Raw genomic sequence first — 23,785 nt, 5'->3', positions numbered from 1 at the left:
CTCTGAAATAAGGCTGCACGTTTGGCTTATGCAGGAACCTGTGGGCCCAAGCCACAAAATCTGGTTCTGAGCCCCAAACACTGGGGAAGTTCAGAGCTTTGGCTTTGGGTCAGCCTGTTGCAGAGATAAGGATCAGCTATGGAACTTGGACTCAGATGTAACCTTCTCCCAAAGTTCCAGGGTTCATGTCCATGTATGATGCAAGCCCTAATGCTTCATATCTTCATCAGTGATTTAGATAATGGCATAGAGAGCACACTTATAAAGTTTGCGGACAATACCAAGCTGGGAGGGGTTGCAAGTGCTTTGGAGGATAGGATTAAAATTCAAAATGATCTGGACAAACTGGATTGGCTGTCCCTAGCTGGGAAGGCTCACCTTGGGGTAGCTTTACGCCTTTCAGTGGAGAGATCCCAGGGGAAATGTCCAGCCTGAGGGCTCTCTAGGAGTTGGAAGGATCTTTCCTTTCTCCCCTCTTCTGCGATTGTCATGATGAGTTCGCTGAAGACACCCAGCTCCATGAACCTGCTGGCCCAGCTAAGCAATTTTCCTAGTGTCTGAATTAAACTGGGGCTTGGCTGGGGCCTAGCTGGCTGAGGCTCAGTCCAGACAAGGCTGCTGTGATACCTGTAGATTTGGGAGAGCAACTGCTAAAATTAGCTGAGATGAATTAAGCCTCCCTGGGTAGAAGGACACCTGCCATTTGCTCCTGGGGTGTGCAAACACCTACAGGACCATACTAGACCCTTGGCTGCACCTGGATGTCCCAGCAGCAGCAGATGCCAAGACAGCATTGCTCCACTTGCACTTGACAAGCAACTTTGGGAATTAGGCTCTTGTTGTTGTTGCTTATTATTTTCATTATCACCATGTCTAGGACAATCATCCCGGCCTTTGTCACATGGAGATGGAACTGTTGCGGAGAACTGGCTCAGCTACTCCACACGTGATTGGAAAGCATACATTGCTTGAAATTCTGCTCACAGTTTTTGGTCCTAGCATGAAGCTGGACCAACCCCATAGGAGTCCGTGGGGGTATTCTGCATCTACAGTGGTATAATGGAGGGCAGAATCTGGGCTCATGCACAGATGGAGGAAATAATTTTGATTGCTATTCAGGCTTGTCAGAAAGATGCAGCGGCACAGCGAGCATCTGCGTTTTCATTCATGACACATAAGAACGGCCAGACCAAAGGTCCATCCAGCCCAGTATCCTGCCTTCCGACAGTAGCTAATGCCAGGTGCCCCAGAGGGAATGAACAGAACAGGGAATCATCGAGTGATCCATCCCCTGTCGCTCATTCCCAGCTTCTGGCAAACAGAGGCTAGGGACACCATCCCTACCCATTCTGATTAAAAGCCATTGATGGACCTATCGTCCATGAACTTATCTAGTTCTTTTTTGAACCCTGTTAGTGTTTCCACTTCCAATTTTCAAGAGTTATTTCTCAGGCTGCTGTGCCCTGCTAGGAAGTGTAGTTTGTAGGAGATGGGACTACTGATGCTGAATGCCATGCAAGGATACCCCGAATTTCTCAGCACAGGGCACAGCTATTTTGGAGAAGCTCTGCTCTAAGCTCTTAGAATGAAATGGGCACTTTCTGAATGCCCTGAGTTTTTTGGTCTTTGTTTCTGTAGGCCAGAGGTTTCCACTGTCCAACCATTAGCATCTGCTGTCTACTTGTAACAAAAGTTCATAAACAGTGGCTCTTTGTAGGGGTCCCAATCCTGACCAAGCCCTGACACTCTCATGCAGGCAAAACGTCCATTGATGCTATTGCTCTGAGAGAGTGAAGCTTTCTCTACCTTGTCTTCCTTGGAGGTATGGTGCGGTACGGGGTGTTGCATGCACAAAGGTTGTCAGTGTGGCTCCTGGTAAGGTGTTCACTTCCATGAGATGAAACCTTTTTCTTTTTCAGGTTCAAGATCCGAGATGCAGCTTGGAACTACTTCTTCCTCCTGCTCTCCCTGCTAGTTCTTACAGCTTAGGTGAGGTCAAGGCCCCTAAAAGATTACTTAGAAAGGACTTGTACATAACTCCAGCTGAACTTGATGGGCATTTTGCCAGGGTGGAGACTTCATGATTGGACCCGAACTATTTCACCTTGGCAAGAGTGGGTTTTTTCAACCTGATGATGGATGGCTCCAGAGTGGGGGAAAGGTAAGAGGAGAAAACTTGAATTTAATGACTATAACAACAAACTTTATTGCAGTGATTTTATAGGGGAAAATATCTTACAATCTTCATTATATAACAATGTCCTGACAGACATGATGTCATTGCAGCTTAAAAGGTGTTTGAGTTGGAAAATCTTTCCAGCGGTATTATAAGGGGGCTGTTTAAATGATTAATAAGATTTATACATGTGATTTATTATCTGAAAATAAAAATGTACATTATGTATAAAATACATATGTATGGTATGATTGTATATATTAGTGTTACACGTGCTATATTGCTAGACAGGTATAAAAATAAATATGATTAACTTTAAAAGAAAAAATATGGCATTTGGTAAGAACATCATATATTTATACATCTGTGTCCTGACAGTACATATAAGAAAGAAGAAAGGGGCTAGACAGAATTTTATTTTGGATCAAATTTAATGAAATTTAAAAAAATTTAACGTTACTTGTTTTCCCTTATTCGTATTTCACCTTCCCCAAATCTTTGCTCTGCCTCTCCAAACTTAGAATATGTTTGAATTGTATGTCTTTACTAGACATGCCTGATGGCTAGAATAATAGTTTTTGTTGTTTCAATTTGTGAATGCTTATCTAACTCAAAATATCCAAATTTCATCCAAATATGTTGTTTTCTGGTCTCTGCCCAGAGGCAATTTTTTGTGCAATTTCAGCAAAATCTTTTTAGCTGTTTCTGAGTTCTGTGTGTGTTTTCCTTTGTAAAAACTCGAACACACAAAAAACCCATACCCATTTTTTCCTGAAAGGAATTTTGCCCAAGCATAACTTTACAATGTTCAAACCCAGTCTGTTTTGCTCATACCATAGGTTTTGCTCAAACATAGATTGTTTTGAGAATCTTTTGATATCTAAGTCACAAGCCAAGTTTCAAGGAAAGTGATTCAGAAGTTTAGAAATCCTCAAAGTTGCAATAGTTTCACACATTCAAATTTTCCTTTATTTTCTTTTCTCAGCCCAAAGCTTTGAAGGCTGAGGGTGCCCGCGGATTCAGATGTTCAGTTTTTACACTAATTTCAAATGTTGGTGGCACTATTAAGCACACAGAAAACTTTATAAATACATCAGCAAGACCAAGATCTTGTTAAATTCCCTTGTGGAAAAAGTCCATAGAATTTAAAAAGTATGAAACAAAGAGGGTTCTGTAGCAATGACTTTAAACACCTATAGAATTTAAGAGAGAATGAGATCCTGTCTATGGAGTTCTTAAACCAGCGTATAGAATTATATAGATACTCTGCATCAATCCAAACCAGGAGTCAGAAAACATTGATTCTCCTTCTTTTGAAAACGTTGGTCCTAGCTTGACTGAGACTCCGCTTCCTCCTGTAGAAACTGAAGATAGTTTGTTTTTTTTCTTCTTCCTTTTTTGTATTAGAAATAGCCATGTTAAATGTTCCAGTCTCGATGGGCAATCCAGTTAATTACTTCAGATGACCTGCAGTGGATGGCAGAGATACCATTGGGTTTGGATTGTTTGGGACATTGATCAATGAGGTGTTCCATAATTCGAAGTCCATTTCTGCAGTCACAAACAGGACTGTGTCACAGGCCCCTTTTATGGAGAAGGCAGGCGCACCTGCCACGTGACGTGCGGATGTGAATCAAAGCGGACCATGTTTTCTGTGGGAATGAAAACCTCTGGGTTATTTCATAGAATCATAGAATATCAGAGTTGAAAGGGACCTCTGGAGGTCATCTAGTCCAACCCCCTGCCCAGAGCAGGACCAATCCCAACTAAATCATCCCAGCCACGGCTTTGTCAAGCCTGACCTTAAAAACCTCTAAGGAAGGAGATTCCACCACCTCCCTAGGTAACGCATTCCAGTGTTTCACCACCCTCCTAGTGAAAAAGTTTTTCCTAATATCCAACCTAAACCTCCCACACTGCAACTTGAGACCATTACTCCTTGTTCTGTCATCTGCTATTACTGAGAATAGTCTAGATCCATCCTCTTTGGATCCACCTTTCAGGTAGTTAAAAGCAGCTATCAAATCCCCCCTCATTCTTCTCTTCTGCAGACTAAACATCCCCAGTTCCCTCAACCTCTCCTCATAAGTCATGTGCTCCAGACCCCGCATCATTTTTGTTGCCCTTTGCTGGACTCTCTCCAATTTCTCCACATCCTTCTTGTAGTGTGGGGCTCAAAACTGGACACAGTACTCCAGATGAGGCCTCACCAATGTCGAATAGAGGGGAACGATCACGTCCCTCGATCTGCTGGCTATGCCCCTACAGATACACCCTAAAATGCCATTGGCCTTCTTGGCAACAAGGGCACACTGTTGACTCATATCCAGCTTCTCATCCACTGTCACCCCTAGGTCCTTCTCTGCAGAACTGCTGCCTAGCCATTCGGTCCCTAGTCTGTAGCAGTGCATTGGATTCTTCCATCCTAAGTGCAGGACTCTGCACTTGTCCTTGTTGAACCTCATCAGATTTCTTTTGGCCCAATCCTCCAATTTGTCTAGGGCCCTCTGTATCCTATCCCTACCCTACAGCGTATCTACCACTCCTCCCAGTTTAGTATCATCCACAAACTTGCTGAGGGTGCAATCCACGCCATCCTCCAGATCATTAATGAAGATATTGAACAAAACCGGCCCCAGGACCAACCCTTGTGGCACTCCGCTAGATACCGGCTGCCAACTAGACATGGAGCCATTGATCACTACCCGTTGAGCCCGACAATCTAGCCAACTTTCTACCCACCTTGTAGTGCATCCATCCAGCCCATACTTCCTTAACTTGCTGACAAGAATACTGTGGGAGACCGTGTCAAAAGCTTTGCTAAAGTTGAGGAATAACACGTCCACTGCTTTCCCTTCATCCACAGAACTAGTTATGTCATCATAGAAGGCAATTAGGTTAGTCAGGCATGACTTTCCCTTGGTGAATCCATGCTGACTGTTCCTGATCACTTTCCTCTCCTCTAAATGCTTCAGAATTGATTCGTTGAGGACCTGCTCCATGATTTTTCCGGGGACTGAGGTGAGGCTGACCCACCTGTAGTTCCCAGGATCCTCCTCCTTCCCTTTTTTAAAGATGGGCACTACATTAGCCTTTTTCCAGTCGTCCGGGACTTCCCCCGATCGCCATGAGTTTTCAAAGATAATGGCCAATGTCTCTGCAATCACAGCCGCCAACTCCTTTAGCGCTCTCGGATGCAACGCATCTGGCCTCATGGACTTGTGTGTGTCCAGTTTTTCTAAATAGTCCCGAACCACTTCTTCCTTCACGGAGGGCTGGCCACCTCCTCCCCATGCTGTGTTGCCCAGCGCAGCAGTCTGGGGGCTGACCTTGTTTGTGAAGACAGAGGCAAAAAAAGCATTGAGTACATTAGCTTTTTCCACATCCTCTGTCACTAGGTTGCCTCCCTCATTCACTAAGGGGCCCACAAGTTCCTTGGCTTTCTTCTTGTTTCCAACATACCTGTGAAGAACCCCTTCTTGTTACTCTTAACATCCCTCGCTAGCTGCAACTGCAGGTGTCATTTAGCCTTCCTGATTTCATTCTTACATGCCTGAGCAATATTTATATACTCATCCCTGGTCATTTGTCCAATCTTCCACTTCTTGTAAGCCTCTTTTTTGTGTTTAAGATCAGCAAGGATTTCACTGTTAAGCCAAGCTGGTCACCTGCTATATTTACTATTCTTTCTACACATCGGGATGGTTTGTCCCTGTAACCACAATAAGGATTCTTTAAAATTTGGTTGAGTCCTTGAGGAAGTGTGTGTTTGGAATGTTGGCATCCTTGCATCTTGCTCACCATTGACCTCTGGGGGAGAACCCTGGGTGTTTGGGCTCTCACACTGCAAGCCAAAACGGTTTTCTAGATTTGAGTCAGAATCTCGATGTATTATTTAGGTCTTCCTGTACTGGAAGATCCTTGTTCCGTTGAATACAATGGAACTTCCAAAGAAGTCTCACGTCATGGTGGATTTGGAGTGCATGGATGTGCACCAGTATGGAAAACCACATTTGTGGCATTGGTTTTACTGTGCCTGTAATGATCTGCATGGTGGTGTTGAGAGTCAGCAAGCCCTGTGTGGGAACTGTGTGTCCAGACACAAAGCAGTATTCTGCTGTGGAGTAGACAAAGACCAGTGAGGAGATCTGCAGAGTTTTTGCATCAGTCCTCCAGGTCTTTCCTGTCCATTTCTGGATGAGATTTACACATATTTTATTTTGTTGTGGATATTTGTCAGGTGCCAGTGGTATGTGAGGTGTCCGTCGAATATCAAACCAAGATATTTGGGGCTAGGATCATGTCTTATCTTCTGACCACAGGAGTTCACATGAGTTTCTGCCCTAGCCTTTCGATTGTTTGGACGGAATATTGACGCCACAGCCGTGGCGGGGGGAGGGGGGGCGTGGTTTTAGATACCAGTATAAGAAATATTCCTCCATGGTTCTAAGGTCCTTGGTTAGGATTTGTTCTATAATAGATAAATCCTGTGCCTGTACAGTCAGAGAAATGTCACCAGCATAGCCAAATTTCCATGGTGATGTTCGAGGAAGGTTGCTAGGGTGGATATTACACAGGATTGCTTCTAGGGTGGATATTACACAGGATTGCTCTGTGGTAGGCCAGCGCTGAGAGTGTGTGGCTTGCTGCCCTGGTCACCAAGGAAAATGTGAAAGCTAAGATTGGTCAAAATGTCTCGGAAGAATGTCATCATTGCATTGGGTGGGATAATATTGCTGGCTTTCAGGAGAAGGTTGTTCCTCCATACAGTGTCATAGGCAGCAGATAAGTTGATGAAGGCTGCCCCAGGCCTGAGGTTTCCCTGGAATCCTGCCTCAGTGTGTTGTTAAGTTTGTGAGTGCAGTGGCAGCCTGGTTGGCTTGTTCACTCCATAACATTACTCCTACAGGCGGCATGATCCTTGACAGTAATATATCTCTCCATGAGCTTGCGTGATGATGTTCAGAGGAATGATACGGGCCAATATGGTGGGGAATTACCGGTTGGCTTCCCAGGCTTGACAATGACCATAGCCTCACACCAGATCCTTGGGAAGAACCAGGAGGAATGGCTGTTAGAGAACAGTGCTGCCAGTCATTTCCATCCCTTGGCTCCAAAGTTTTTAAGAAATTCTGGAAAGATGCCATCAGGCCCTATGATTTTTCTTGCTCTCCTGAGTGAGAGGGCCTTGCCTACCTCCTCGACAGTGAAAGACAGTGATGGGCAGAGGATGTGAAGAGAGAGCTATTTGTCAGAGCTCTCTGAGTGCTTTGTGCTTCATAAACTTGTCCCCTGGTACTTGGGCATCCGTAAGAAGCCTATGATGGCCCCACAGCACGTGGTGGTTATGGAAATCACTGACGTACATAGCCAGGTGATAAGCTATGGGTAATGGGGAGAAGGTCAATCTATATTCAGTGGTTTACACACATTAACTACTGTTATCTAGCCAATTCTTACTGAGATGGTAAAGGTTCTGGAATTGCTCCTGGCATCTATCGTGTCATCGTCCTTTCTTATATTTACCTACTTCACAGGGGTAATGTGAGTCTTAAGGGCCTGACCCCGCTCCCACTGAAAGGAATGGCAAAACTCCCTTTGACTTGACTGGGGCAGTCAGTCCCTAGCTGCATAACAGTTATAAAATGCACAGTGTTTGTAAGGTCAGTAAGTGAGAGAGGTGGGAAGAGAATTGAGAAGCTCTGGTTTCCTACCCCTGTGCTTGTTCCTTTAGACAAGGGTTATCTCTAAGGAAACGCCTCCTTCTGCCCTTGAATCTCTCATGTGAAAACCCTGTAGAATTCTATCCTATCTATAGGCTTGATTGGTCCATCCTACAGAATCCTCACAAAGAACATCATCCTCTACGCAATTCAATAGGATGCATCTATAAAGCTTACACATTTCTATTAAATTCTACAAGCCAGTCCCATAAAGTTAATAATTGCTGGAAATAAAAGCTTTCTGGAGGTGGGGAAGGGTGGTGTTCAGGAGGTGGAATTTCCCTGTCCCGATCTGACCCCTTCCAATTTATTTTACTTGTAACGTATCATTTGGCTGATGATAGAGAGCAGAAAAACACAGTCTCCGGTGTAATAAAGAGCTGCCTTCCCGACCTCCCATTTGAACTGCCATGAACTCACATCCTCCAAGAGAGCCGCTAATATTTTCAATAATGCATTTTTGGCATCTCCTGACACTACTTAGAGTCATTAAAATAAAACTAAATGGAAAATGCATTTTGCCTCCTCCCTCCATTTCCATGGAGCAGATCTAATTATCTTTTTTAATAGCACTAATTGGTGGGCTTACAAATCCTGCTGCCGAGGCCATTGCTCTGAGCTTCTCTTTATCCCTCCTGCTGCCCCAGCCTCTTCTGCTGGATGGGATTTAAGTGTGGTTTGATAGTTTCTGAAAGTACTTTGACTTGTTGCCCTCTCTTCACTGAGGCTACCTGAGCTCTAAGACCTGTTGACAGAGGAGCTTTCCTTTGTCTTTGCAAATTGACCCAGCTGCACACTTGGCAAATAGACTCAGATGTGGAGCTTTTGTCTGAATGGCTCTTTCAGATGCATGCAGAGGAGAAGTAGGTTGAACAGACGCTAAGCTGGAGCCAGCAGCAGGAGAATGGAGTGGAATTTTCTCTGAGAATTCACTGCCAGGGAATGGGGCTAACCACTCCGACAAGGTATTTGCTTCCCTTTGGGAATAACATTCCTGCAGCCAATAGCTCATCATGATTCTGCATCTAAACTGGGAGTTAATTAGCCCACTGTATGAAGAGGAGATTTCCCCCCCTCCCCCGATTACACATACTAATCTCTCAGCGCACACACTCTTTGCACAGTGATTTGGGACACCTGGAAAAAGCATAATAACTGAATCCAAAGAGCCCCAAGTCTAGCAAGTGGGAGTTTGCCATCGGGAGCATTCACCATAACAGCCAAGTCAAAGTGAACATTGCAGAATATTCCTGGGGATTCCTGACTGCCAGATTTTGCTCTGCAAACCTGATTCTCAGCACTACACTGTCCTAGTCCCAGGCCACAGAACCGTGCCATGGGAGCTTCGTGTCCAATCAAAACAGCTTGCATTTTACACACTTGTAACAAACTGTGGGCAAACCAGCTAGGGCCCAAGAATCATCTGCAGAAACTAATCTGAGTTGGGATGGCAGGAAAACAAGGCAAAATTAATCAGATAATGTCTGTAATAAATTATCTGCCTGGCTCTAATTCTGCCCCATCTCACTCAGAGTTTTTAGGCACTGGTATCAAGGTGCAGGAAGGGTTGATTTTTAGGTAAGAGGATAGGTCAGATTGGAGACTGCACTGCAGAAATCCGGGCCTGAAATCTTTCCAAAGCTGGTTTTTCCTTTCAACGTTTCCCCCTAGGGTGAAGAGTTCTTCCTGTCGGAATTCACGCTGGGGCAGTATGGGAGAGCTTCCCTGGCTTTCCCAAAATGCCTTGCCACACAGACAGTGATGCAGCGTGGCAGCAAGTGTGGATGGCCCAATGCAGCTGAGACGCAGTTTGGCCAGGAACGATGGACTGCCCTGAGCTGTGTTTTCCGTAGCTGTGTCAGACGAGCCTGCGGCAGCACCGGAATGGGTTATCTCCAGAGCACAGACGAGGCCTAAGTCCCAGTCTGCCTTGGGGTCCCTCCTCTTTGTTCCAGTCTGGATGTTGTTTGACTCTCAGCTGCCTGGAACCGCTCTCCCTCCCGTCCCGCAGCTGGGGCTGAGCCTGTTTGCCTCAGCTCTTGAGGGGTTAGCCTAATGTTTGGCTACTGCCGAGCATTGAATCAGGAGGTAACCAGCCTTAATTCGCTGGCCGTGCTTTCGAAAGCACCACTTCCGCCACGTGTGTGGGCTGTCATAGCAATGTGTTCCTTGGAGCGTGGCCACGGAGTGATGCCGAATTCCTGCTAAGTACTGGGCCCTTTCACAGGAGAAATCCGCCTTGTCTTTGAATTAAAAAAAATAGTGTGAAAGGCAAGTGAGTGCTCAGTGTGGCCCTTGCCAGCCCTTCCATTCCCATTTTGGGAGTCTCCGGTGCGGGAGGGTGGCGTCACCGAGCCATCTGCCTGCCCTAAATTCCTCCCAAGACGTGGGGACAAGATAAATACCAGGGACAGCTACCACTGAACAACTTGTTAATGACTTTATAGCTGGTTAAATAAAATGGCCCAAATAAAACTACAGGAGCCCTTCACTACCTTTACATGGCTGTAAATATGTATTAACTCAACCACGATCAGCAATTACCCTAGCTTGGGAACAGTAAAAGGAGGCGCAGACAAAAGGACATTATTATCCTTGAAAACAAGTATGCAGATAAAAGGAATTTATTCCACTTTAGCTAATGAGTAGAGGCCTAGGTATGGAAATGGAGACCCTTTTACCTCCAGTTGCTTTAGAACGTCCATAAAGCGAGCCGAGGAGCAGTCTGCATTTCCTCCAGGAGGTGCAGGTGCATTGTCAAGACGCCCGCCCCTGAGAAGCCAGTTGTGCTCAGGGGGAGTTGGAGGAGTAACATTTCAATCAGTGTGAAAGGAAAATGGCTCGCTGTGAATGAGCTCACTGGCCAACCTCCTTCTCAAGGGGGCTTTTGAAGCCATTGTTGAAGGTGAGAAGCACGAGGAGAGGAGGTGGAGGTGAGGACGTTCTGTGATTTTTCATACATTGCACCCAGAAGGGAATCCTTGATAACCACAGCCAGACCTGTTCGCTGGGGAAACGCAACTCATCTCCTTTCAGAACCTCAGCTCAGAGGATATTGGGCTGGTGCCCTGCTCAGGGGGAGGGGAAGAAGGAAATATACCCAGGTGGAAGATGAAGGAGACGGACGGAGAGAAATACAAGTGTATACAGACGAGGTGATGATCCGAGAGAGAAGGGAAGAAGGACCAGAAAGGAGGAGGTGGGAAAAGTATAATGAAAAACAACTGCTGAGGGCTAAATTCTTCCTTGGTGTAATGCCTTTGGCTCAGCATATAGACATGGAATTTAACCGGGTGCTTTTGGCTTAGGATGTACACTGAATTATAGCTGGGGAGAACAACGTCAACAGAACCATTTTCCATCTGAGACTGCAGTTCTGGCAAAATCAACATCCTGCAAAATCACGTGTTTCCCCAGAATTCTGTATCAGAGAAACAAAGGAGAAATAAGTTCTGACAGTGTTGAATGACCATTTTTGGGAACAAAATGTTTCATTCTTTAATATTCTGTATTATAAAATATAAAAAAAAGTCAAAAACAAAAGAAAAATGTTTAGATTTCATCAAAATGAAACGCTTTGATTGACCTAAACAAAAAAGAAACTCAAAAATTCTGGAATGTTCTTTTTGCAGAGAACTTTGAAATGTTCAGGTTTCATCCCTAATCAGAAAAAAACCCCAAATCCATCGCTATCTCAGAACCCTCCATGAAACAGAATTTTGGTTCTCCGCCCAGCTCTACGCAGAATGGTAGGTACCCTTTTGTGCCAGACTGGCTTTCTGGGGTGATGAGTGTCTCTCATCTGTCTTGTCTGGCTGCCCAGCTAGCACTGCACCTGTCCTTGTTGCCCGAGTGCCCATGGAAAACGTAGACAGGTTTGCAAACTCGGAACAAGGTTTACAACCCCCAAAAATAGTGTGAGGGCCAGATCCTGAGCAGCTCCCCTGACTTCAGCAGAGAGATGCTGATTTACACCAGATCAGGATCTGGCCCTGAGAGTTCTGCAGAACTTTGCATGTCACGGGATTCGCCTGACCCTTCTTACTGCTAGCGCTGATGTAGCTGTTCAGACACAGAATGTGGTAATAATTTCCCAACTCAGTTCAGGTCTTCTCCAATCAGGAGCCCTTCAAAATTCTCAACCTGGCCAAGCAAATTGTTGCACTGAAGACAAACACAGTGCTCTTGTCTGCAGCCAGACTCTCCCCACATCTGCTGATCTCTCCCGTCCTCAACAATCCCAGTGACCTTTTCCTGTAACCAACTCCCCTCAAAATGCCCCAGCCCAGCTCTCCAGCTGTTGACCTGTCCTTACTTCCTGCCTGCAGGAGTCGTGACACACCCTCAGCTGCCAACTCCCCTGCAGACACCCCCCAGATTCCTGGGCACGTGCACACCTGTCTCTGCCCACTCTGGCACCTGGTTTTCTCCTCAACTCAGCAAATGTCTTCCCATCTGCTCCACCTCCCACCTGGAGCTCATGTCTGGAAGTCAGTGAGCCTTTCAGGCAGGAGGTAAGTAGGGCCAAGAAGGGATCTATGATAGGAAGGCCCAGTGGACACTGGAACGTTTTACTGTTATCACACTTTTGCTTAGGGATATGATTTTTAAAAAAAAATCAAAATAGTTATACCAGTAAAAGCTCTAGAGCGAATCCAGTTTATGCCGGTATAAAGGTGTGTGTCTGTGTCCGTGGCCGTGTAGCTTTTCCCCCATCCCAGACAGAAACAGGTGATACAGAAAGGGGAATAAGCAATACCAACATGAGGCACCTTCTAAGGGCTTGTCTACACATGCAGCTGGTACTGCTTTAGTCACACTGCCATAGTTAAAGCGTAAGAACGGCCATCCTGGGTCAGACCAGAGGTCCATCCAGCCCAGTATCCTGCCTTCCAACAGTGGCCAATGCCAGGTGCCCCAGAGGGAATGAAAAGGACAGGGAATCATCAAGTGATCCATCCCCTGTCGCCCATTCCCAGGACCAACCCTCCAGTGTGGATGCGCTTGATATTAGTTTCTACCGCAGTACGGTCTAGAGGCCACACCCCATTATGCTGGGCACTGTACAAACACAGACCAAACCCTGGTCTCCAGGGGGCCTACCACAACTGAGTCCAACCTCAGTCAAGGCTTTTAGGGGCTACAGGAATACAAATAATCTGGTTGATCCGCAGTTGGTGTAAATCAGCGTAGCAATATTGACTTCAGTGCAGTGACCCCAGTTAGCACCAGCTGAGTATCTGGCCCAGTGATTCCGAGATTCACTCGTCCCCCGTGAATAACCCCTTTGTTCTCCCTGGAGATCTCATCACTTGTTTTTATCTTTGCATTTGGCATTTAAGAAAGCCTGACACAAACTCATGCAAGAAAGCACAAGTGGGAATAAACCAGGCTCCAGTTCCTTCCTTACCTCTTCATTCGCTCTTCCAAGGGGAAGGGGGTGGTTGGGTGAGTGCCAGAGTGGGGTGTGTAGAAGGAATTGTGGTCAGGGGCCAGCACAAACAATATTGGGAAAGGTCCACCAGATTTCCAGCCTTCACCTCATGTAATCCCTCAGCAGTTTCTTGTTGTTGGTTGGTTGGTGCTGGCTTCTAAAAACTCTGAGGCAGGTTTGCAGATGGGGAACTCTTTGCCAGAGGATGTTGTGAAGGCCAAGACTATAACAGGGTTCAAAAAAGAACTAGATACGTTCATGGAGGATAGGTCCATCAATGGCTATTAGCCAGGATGGGCAGGGATGGTGTCCCTAGTCTCTGTTTGCCAGAAGCTGGGAATGGTCGACAGGGGATGGATCACTTGATGATTCCCTGTTCTGTTCATTCCCTCTGGGGCACCCGGCACTGGCCTCTGTCGGAAGACAGGATACTGGGCTTGATGGACCTTTGGTCTGACCCAAAATGGCCATTCTTATATTCTTATATTGTATACAGGGCATGTGTGTGTGAGCTCATCTGGAAGGACATTGCCTCTATCACGAATACTGCATGCATGCTATTAAAAATGAGCTAACCTAGAAAGGATAAATAGGTTCCTTTTTTCCCCTGCAGAGGAGGACCGTAAATCAAAGGTTTAAGCCTAACTCATTGATATCATAGTTAATTTGCTTTTTGGGAACTCTGAGGGCGCAAAGGGGCAAAACAACCTGCTGGAAGCAACTGGTACCATTATCGGAGCCTCCTTTTGCTTCCAAACACTATGCTTCAGCCAAAAACTTTGTTAAAAAAAATATTTTTTTTTGGAAGTTGCTTTGTCATTCCTGAGAAATTCCTGCATTGGCAAATCTAAACTAATGACTCCCTGGTAGAGCTGGTCAGGAAATTTCCAGCGAAAATATTTTTTAATTGGAAAATGCCAGTTTCTTGAAACCAAAACTGTTTGCGAGAAGGGATTGAGGGTCCTTGACTTCTCCTGTTCTGAAAAAGATTGGGGGGGGGGTGGGTTTCAAAGTTGTCCAAACATCCCATTTTGGTTCAAAACAACTTTTCATTTAGAAATTTAAGTTAATTCATAGTTGGGGGGGGGAGTAAGGGGGAGCAGGTCAACATCAAAACAAAACGTTTCAATTGACCCAATCCAAATTTTGGGGTTTTTTCCAGATTTTTTGGTTAATAAACATTTTTGAGATTTTGAGATTTCATCACAGTTTAGGCTGGGGAGACTTTTCAAATCTCAAAAATCCTCCTGGGATGGGAAAACCATTTCCCACCCAGCTCTGCTCCCCAGCTCCAAGCTCTCTCCCCACTTTGAGCTAGCTGCTTGGCATTGCAGGCTAGACATGTGGATTCGTCTTTGAGCACCTTGAGCTGTCTTGGCATACTAAGGCATTGTGATTGCCTAACTGCTCTCCAGGCAGAAGGCGTGTACGGGTGGCATACATTCTGTGCTTGGTTTCGTACCAGTGATACGCATGTGAACATACCCACCCTGGCTACCCACAAGCAATGAACCACACAGAAACCTCTGTAGTCCTCAATGGATTGGGTGGTCATATATAGCTTATTTTATGAGGACTAATTCTCCTGTCCCTAACGATCATCATGATTTAACCCTCTCGCAGCAATGGAGGAGCACTGAGCCTTCACAACTCCCCTTGAAGTCCGTGAGAAATGCAGGCACTGAGCCCCTCTGGAAATCAGTCTTTAGAAATCCCTGACTCCAAAGGCCATAGGGCCGGGGTAGTCAATAGGCGGACCGTGGGCCAAATCCAGAGCCCCAGGCACTTTTGAACAGACCACAACATCTTTTTATTTACTTATGATCACTATTGTTTTATTTTTGTATTATTCTCTCTGGAGTCTGGACCTTGACTATGCCTTGACCAAGAAATTTGGACCTTGAAAAAAAAAATAATTGATAACCCCTGCCATAGGATGACATAAGTGTGGGAAGCAAAGGTCAGGACAGTCGTATTTGTGCTTGTGAACATCCCTGCTGGGCAGGGTGCCACGTCAGTGACTGCCAGAGAGGTGGCAGTCCAAATGGTGCCATCTCCCAAATCACATTTCGCTACCACGAGAAACTTCCTTCCCCAGGTTTCTTCACACTTGGTTGGTGAAGTTAAGGACAAAAGTTGGCTTCGTTCCAGAGATAGGACAACAACCCACGGGTCCTGATAAAACCCTGTTTGTTTCCTCAGCTTGGTGCCTGTGTCCGAAGTGCCCTTTCCAACATCCCTTCTCCCAATATTTAACAAGTGTGACACACAGCTTCATTTTAATTCAGGGTGCATTGAAGCAACTGTGTTAGCTTTCATTATTCAAGGCCTAGCCGTGCCGCCTGTCCACTCCACCCACAGCTCCTTCGCTGCTCAGTTAACATGGGGGTGAGGGTTACTGACTTCATGAACATTTCTTTTAAAATGGCTGTAGAGACAGACCGGCAGGTTCTGTTTGGATTTGCAAAAAGTAAATGACATTTAACAGCAGCTTTGCCTAGCGAGTAGCTGCAACGGGGTACCTTTCTCTTTGCTCCACATCATGGGACACAGTGGAAGTTCTGTGCATGGAATCAGTAGAGCCCTGCGCCGACACAAAATGTGTATCCTCATCCGATCTGCCATCTGCAAACATGGTGCCCGGATAGCCGCAGATATCAAGCAGGCAGCCGCAGATTTGCAGGGCTCTAGGAATCAGTACAGACTGTGCAGTACGCATGGACAGGACAGCAGTCTACACAACAGTTCAGGATGGAATGCGAGGAAGAAGCTTGTGTCCATTTGACTCTTCGGGAGGGGGATTTAAAGAGGCAGAATGCAGCTACTCAAGCTGGTGTTTGGCCAGGATACCAGGGCTAAGCCCCTTATTAATGACCAATTATTATCATTACTAGTTCTCGTTACTTATTACTGCTCTTATGGAAAGGGCCATGGGATCTTTAGTGATCAGACGTGACAAGGACCTTGATTTAACATCCAATCCACGAGGATGGCCAGAGTACGAGAGTCCTTAGCACCATGCTGGGGGACTGGAATCAAAGCAGTGACGGGGACGGGAGAGCGGCCCCTCCACCCCACTTCCTGCAGCACCTCACTGGGGCCTTGGAGTCACCTACGGAAACAGCACTACTGCTTCCTGCGGCACCCTGGCGGCCAAGGTCCATGAGCGTCTCCCACCCATACGCTGACCAGGTCTGATCACAGAATCACGGAATATCCAGGTTGGAAGGGACCTCAGGAGGTCATCTAGTCCAACCCCCTCCTCAAAGCAGGACCAATCCCCAACTAAATCATCCCAGCCAGGGCTTTGTCAAGCCTGACCTTAAAAACCTCTCAGGAAGGAAATTCCACCACCTCCCTAGGTAACGCGTTCCAGTGTTTCACCACCCTCCTAGTGAAAAAGTTTTTCCTAATATCCAACCTAAACCTCCCACACTGCAACTTGAGACCATTACTCCTTGTTCTGTCATCTGGTACCACTGAGAACAGTCTAGAGCCATCCTCTTTGGAACCCCCTTTCAGGTAGTTGAAAGCAGCTATCAAATCTCCCCTCATTCTTCTCTTCCGCAGACAAAACAATCCCAGTTCCCTCAGCCTCTCCTCATAAGTCATGTGCTCCAGCCCCCTAATCATTTTTGTTGCCTTCCGCTGGATGCTTTCCAATTTTTTCACATCCTTCTTGTAGTGTGGGGCCCAAAACTGGACACAGTACTCCAGATGAGGCCTCACCAATGTTGAATAGAGGGGAATGATCACGTCCCTCGATCTGCTGGCAATGCCCCTACTTATACAGCCCAAAATGCCATTGGCCTTCTTGGCAACAAGGGCACACAGTTGACTCATATCCAGCTTCTCGTCCACTGTCACCCCTAGGTCCTTTTCTGCAGAACTGCTTCCTAGCCACTCGGTCTCTAGTCTGCAGCAGTACATGGGATTCTTCCGTCCTAAGTGCAGGACTCTGCACTTGTCCTTGTTGAAGCTCATCAGATTTCTTTTGGCCCAATCCTCTAATTTGTCTAGGGCCCTCTGTACCCTATCCCTATCCTGATCCTGCTTAACATGTGAGAGCATGTGAGGTCACTGCCCAAGGCGCTATCATTGCAGAGTCTGCATGACCTGTGGTGAAAAGGGAAAAAATATACACAACAAAACAAAGGTAAGATTGTACAGCAGGGGCATGTTGGACACACGCTGCAGATGTGACCACAGCAGGCACCAGGCTATTGGGGAGATGAAGGAAAGTGGCATGCGAAACAGCAACGTAGTTGTGTTACAGGAAGACGTGTGATGCTGGCAACATTTGAAAGCTGTCCCTGCAATTTTGCAGAGTTAGCAGGTCCCCACTGTAATGAAATTTTAATGGGAAAAGGCACAACTGTTACCAAATGTTTTCAGGAGCTTAGGTCTGACCTGGTTTGCTCTGCAGGGCCAGCTGACTTGGGGGCATCACGTGGCTGTGCTCCATAGGGAGCCAGGGAAGCTAAACCTGGCTCTGATTTGTAGGCAAGTAGGAAGCAGACACGGAAGGGAACTCTTGTAACACTCCAGTGAAGGAGGTCTTGGCTCAGGAGCAGTGTGCCAAGGAGGGGAAAAGGTGAGGCCCAGCATTTTGATCCAAGCCCTCCTCTAGTTTTCTTAGCACTCTGCGTAGGTGAGAGATGGCCAGGCCCCAGAGGAAGCCCCAATTCCCTAAGAACTGTGATAAGAGTCAGGGGTTGGCTGCTGCGATCTGGTGAGATCTGCTTCCACCTGACATGACTAACACTAGGACAGCCAGCTCCCACGTTAGTCCTGGCATGGGCACATTATGGAGATTAGGGGATATAAGCCAACAGGATGAGCCAATCTCAAACAATCTCCCTTTTATCTCTGGCACAAAAGGGCTTTTCTCCAGCACAGAGCAGGCACGGCCTTCCCTCGCAGCCCTTTGATAGTTAGTGTGGCCACTGCATAGAAAAGTTTGTTCGTTGTCTGCACTGCTGCTGGACTTCCCCTGTGTGTCCCCACCAGATATAGCGTGGTGTGCTGTGGGGCTTTTTTTTTTTTTTTGGGTGGGGGGTGTAAATATATTCTAGTTCAAGCTAAACACACGGAGCAGAAAACCCCGCTCCAATGCCATCATACAGCCAATGCTGTCCAGTGACCATTAGCAGCGCTCGTTTCCTTCTGCTTGACCTTGAGACCAGCTTCTGTTATGCACTGTAATTAACACGGGAAGATCCCCTGCTTTTGCTGTCCTACCACTGAGGAGAGTGCACTGGTACTAGCAGCTCATAATTCATAAAGTCTAAGGCCAGAAGGGACCGTTAGATCTAGTCTGGCATTCTGTGCATCACAAGGCATGGAACTTTCCCCAAAAATTCCCACAGCAGATCTTTTAGACAAACAGCCAGTCCTGATAGAAAAATGCTCAATGATGGAAAATCCACCATGACCCTTGGTAAGTTTGTTCCAAGGGTTAATTATCCTCCCTGTTAACATTTTACATCGTATTTCCAGTCAGAATGTATTTAGCTTCCACTTCCAGCCATTGGATCTTGTTAGACTTTCCTCTGCTAGACTGAAGAGCCCGTTATTAAATATTTGGTCCCCACATAGGTACTTACAGACTGTGAACAAGTCACCCTTTAACCTTCTCACTAATAGATTGAGCTGCTTCCATCTATCACTGTAAAGCAGGCTTTCTAATGCTTTAATCACTCTCGGGCTCTTCTCTGAACCATCTCCAATTTATCAACATCCTTCTTGAATTACAGATGCCACAACTGGACACAGTATCCCAGCATCGGTTGCATCAGTGCCCCAATATTGAGCCCAATAACTTGTGACTGGCTAAAGAATATCTTCCAAAAAAGGCATCCAGGCCTGATTTGAAGACATCAAGAGATGTAGAATCCACCAGTTCCCTGAAGAGTTTGCTCCAATAGTTAATCACCCTCATTCTGCATCACTGCCCTGTCCTCATCATTGTTTACCCATCAGCCAATCTTTGGGTCATGCACAAACTTCCATTGTGATTTGATATTTACTCCTAGACCTGATGAACCTGCAGAACTCTCCTCGAAACACCCCCGTTCCAGGCTGATCCCCATTGACGACTACTTTTTGAGATCTGTAAATTAGCAGGTCTTAATCCATTTAATGGGGTCTGTTGATATTGCACAGTGCTGCCTTTTTAACCAGAATGTCCTGCAGTACTTAGACTTTTGTAAGGCATTCGACTAAGTCTATTACATCTATTCAGTTTCCTTTGTCAGTGACATCGAATCTCATCATGGACTGAAATCAGGCTTGTTTGACAAGAACTATTTTCATTAAAACCATGTTGACTGGCAAAAATTATATTCCTATCCTTTAATTCGTTATTAATTGAGTCTCATATCAGCTTTTCTATTTTTCCTGGCACCAATTGTTACCTGTGTCATCCTGCTTTCCCTTTCTGAATATTATCACAACAATAACATTCTTCCAGTCTTCTGCAATTTCCCTGGTATTCTAAGATATATTCAAAATTAACATCAGTGGACAAGGGATCTCCTCAGCCAACTCTTTTAGACCTTTGGGTGCAAGTTATCTAGACATGCTGATTTAAAAATATTTATCCCTTGTAGATGTTGTTTGACATCCTCCTTAGTTACTAATAAGCTGGAAATACTTCACGTCCTGATTCTTTCCAAATATAGAACAGAAATATTTATTGAATATTTCTTCCTTTGCTGCGTCATTATTAACAATTTTCTACCTCTGTCCAATAATGGACCTATCCATTGCTAGGATTTCTTTTGTTCCTAATATACTTTAAAAATGCCTTCTTATTGTCCTTAGCCCTGCAAACCATGGCCTGAACTAGACAGAACGCAAGAGGTAACACTGGGGGGTCAGTCCCATGTTGGACAGTGGTTGTACTAGATTAAGATTGTAGGAAACAAATTCTTTTCTGAGTTACAGGAGTGTAAATCCAGTCACTCCACTGACTTCAGTGGAGTTATTCTGGTTTTACACTGGTGAAGTCAACAGCCGAATCTGGCCCTAAGTCTCTTCATCTCCAGTTTGTGGTGGTGATGATTATGGTAAAAAATACTTCAACTTATTTACAGTAGCAGCTTTTCCTCCACGGAACTCCAAACGGTACAAAAAGAGTGTCCTAGCGAACGTCCGTAGCCCTGTTTCATAGCAAGGGGCTGGTTCAAGCACAGTTCACTTCTGACCTTAAGAGCTGTAGGAAGTGATTTCCAAAGGAGCCTAGGGGAGTCAAGGTGCTCAAATCTCAGGGGCCTAACTCCCTTTTGAAAATCCCAGCCATGAAAGTTAGTGATGGGCACCCCACAAAGAACTTTAGCCCTGCTCCACCATTTCACACACACTTGTGGAGGTGTGACTTGTTATACTGTGTCTCCCTGGAATTTACTATAACCAGCGAAAAACAATGAGTGAAATTCTGACCCCATTGACGTCAATGACAGAATTCCCATAGAGTTCAATGGGGCCAGGATTTCACCAGTGGTTTTGCTGAGAGTAGGTTAGGGAGCAGAAGCCAGGAGTTCCTGAATTCCAATCCCAGCAGCTGTGTCTCTCTATGTCCTTAGGCAAGTTATTTCCCCCCGCTGTGCCTCAGTTTCCCCATCTGTAGAAAAATACTGTAAATACTAACACTATACTTTCTCTAGGGCATGTGGGAGTTTAATTCATTTTAACTGGAGCTAGCTAAAAATCATTGAGAGAATAATTCTTCAATGAATGTTGCTTCTGTCACGTACAGTATGTGTCCCATCTGCAGATTGCTGGCTGAATATTATTCACTGAATAAATTAACTGGCTGACAGAATTAGTCCCAGGATAATTTATTTGATTAATACATTTTCTGATGCTCATCCAGCTCTGGTTATTACATAGCTGGACTCAAGCTCCAAAACTCAGATCTGTGTTTCGAACTGCCCAGAGGTCTGTTGTTCAGTTCCAGCGTCGGGTTGCGGGGCCCATCCTGAGGCCATTAAAGCTCTTTGAAGTGCTATGACTAATTAGCCCCAGTTTTGATGTCTGTAGAATGTAACTGGAAATCTAACAGGAACAAGCGCCCTCACAATTTCCACTGCTTCTGACGTCTGGCACAGCTGTAATTAGCACCAGAGCATCTCTGTCACCGTGCGCCAAGATTTCTTGCCACCGCAACTGGAAGGTGGAAGTGCGACGGCAGCTCTGGCTCTGAAATGTCACTGCGAGGGATGATCAATGCACATCTCAGAACCACCAGGGAGGGGCTGTTCTAGAAATGGGCAAGGGTGAGGGAAGGTGAGTCTGGAGGCCTGAGTGCTGCTATTCCTGACTGTCGAGTTGGCCAACTCCCTTTAAGCCAAAATTTCAAAACTAGCCTCTAATTTTGGATGCCTCCATGTTTGTATCCTCAGCTTGAATTTGTTCAGTTTGGTTTGGCGTCATTTTTTGTTGTTGTTGTTTTTTCTCCTTTCAGATGGTGTCCCTCTCTTTGAAGGCTCATGTTGCAGTTCCCCCGTAATGAACCTTCCTTGAAGAAAGCTCGGCGCTGGAGGAATGGAAGGTGGAGCAGCGTGGATGCTAGAATGCAGTAGTATTTCCTCCTGAGCGAAGAGAGACTCTTCTTCCTGTAATCTCCTTGTCTCTCCGTCTGAGGAGATATTAGCCAAGACTCACAGATGGGATCGTTTACAGTTTCCTTTTGGGCAGCCTTGGCCCTTTCAGATTTTGTTTATTCAGGCGAGGTTTTCAAACAAGTGAGGGCGGAGCAGCGAAGGGCTCTCCTCAGATATGCTCATTTGGATTATTGGTGCTGCAGGTCCAGTGGCCGATCTGACACAAAATGATGGATGGTAAGATCGCCTTGTGTGCTAGCTGTAAACTTGGCAGGATTGGAAAATTGTGACGTGGGAGGCTGTTTTCTTTGCTAGGCCTTAAATCCCTGTTCTCAAAGTAATCCAGAGAATGGAATGCTGTGGTCATTACTAACCAACAAACGGAAAATCCATTCAAAATGGAAGGCAGCTTGCCTTGTTCACAGTCAAATGTCTGGAGGGTGGTTACTTTGGAGGTTTGTTTGTTTTTTTTAAGAAAACACAAAACCCAAGTCAAAATTTGCTTCAAAAGAAAACAGATTTTAGAGAAGTCAGAGCGGCCTGCAGCACGGAAACATTTGCCGTTTCTGTAAGTGGTTCCCTACCCATAATGAATCTATGAACAGAGCTGACAGCAAGCAACAGAGTGTCATAGTCATTTCTATGGGCAACATTATGGGTAATTCTCCTAGCAGCTATGAGTTAAATAAGTAGTTTAGAACAGAATAAAACTGTCTGGTACATTTCTCCCTCTAGTCCTGGGAGCGATACAGATAGGCCAGAATCATACAACTGTCACTCTCAGAGGTAAGCATTTACCTGTACAAGGAGTCCTGTAAGGATGAGGCCTTTTCCTGTAGCCATATGGTAAGGCCTACGGCCTTTGTCTGCAGCCAGATTGGGAGAGCACCAGCCATAAACCAAGAAGCAGGAAGTCACATCCTCACAGTCCATCTAAATTACATTAAAATCTCATATCAGGCTGCTAAGAAGGAGACCCCGTCCTAATAGCACCTGCCATCACCAGATAAGTAAACAGATCTTAAGATGGTTAAAGAAAACTTAGTTTGATAGCATCTGTCTGACAAGAAATCACTTATCAATAGTTGTGATTGTGAAATCCTCATTTCTTTAATGTTTTATCTTTATGGTCCTCACTTCTCTATTGTTTGTCTGTATGATCCCTGGTTCCTCAATTGTTTCTGTCTGTTACATCATTAATTTTGCTGGGTGTAAATTAATTAAGGTGGTGGGGTATGATTGGTTAGAGAATTTTGTTGCAATGTTAGGACTGGTTAGTAATATTTTAGTAAAATGATTGGTTAAAGTACCGCTAAGCAAGACTCGAGTTTCACTTTATAAATTGGGGTCCAAATTTAAGGAAGTTCTTTGGAACCAACTCCAGGACACAGCCCCAAGATCAGAGCTGCCAGACCTCAACACTCTGCCAATGACACCGTGCAGAACCTGGAGTCCCCCAGATGGACCTGATTCTGACTGGCCATCAAGAAAAGTTCATCTGCCTTATTGGGAGTGGTGAGCATTGTATGTGTAACCTGTGCATTCTGTTCTGGTGATTGTTAATAAACGGATATTAAGGATATTACTGTGTAAGGCTCTTTCACTGGTAAAAGACCCTGTAAACCCTCAAAAGATTAAGACCTGAGTCCAGAGGGAATGGGTGTTTGCTCTGAGTCCAGAAAGAATGGGGGTTTACCCCTCCGTTGGCTCCGGGCTCTACTCCTCCAGGCTCCAGGTAAAGTTAGAGTGTCTAAATTAAGAGGGTTACACCTTGAGCCCTAGGAACTAGGTAGAGGTGCGTGCCCTAGAGTGTGCAAGTGACAGAGAATTTTGTGCGGGTAACAGT

The 23,785-nt window shown here is 45.6% G+C and overlaps 1 long non-coding RNA gene across 1 annotated transcript; it reads left to right on the top strand.

Moving 5' to 3' along the window:
- Positions 1–2,019: 2,019 nt before the first annotated feature.
- On the top strand, positions 2,020–23,501 carry LOC140916838 (uncharacterized). The gene is made up of 3 exons (XR_012160667.1): positions 2,020–2,161; positions 21,801–22,176; positions 23,300–23,501. It is a non-coding gene; the product is annotated as an uncharacterized lncRNA (long non-coding RNA).
- The last annotated feature ends 284 nt before the right edge of the window (positions 23,502–23,785 follow it).

This window comes from Lepidochelys kempii, chromosome 9, assembly GCF_965140265.1.
Source record: "Lepidochelys kempii isolate rLepKem1 chromosome 9, rLepKem1.hap2, whole genome shotgun sequence".
NCBI classification, from domain to species: Eukaryota; Metazoa; Chordata; order Testudines; family Cheloniidae; genus Lepidochelys; species Lepidochelys kempii.
The sequence above is the reverse complement of the archived record's forward strand: the minus strand, read 5'-3'. Positions and strand labels throughout refer to the sequence as shown.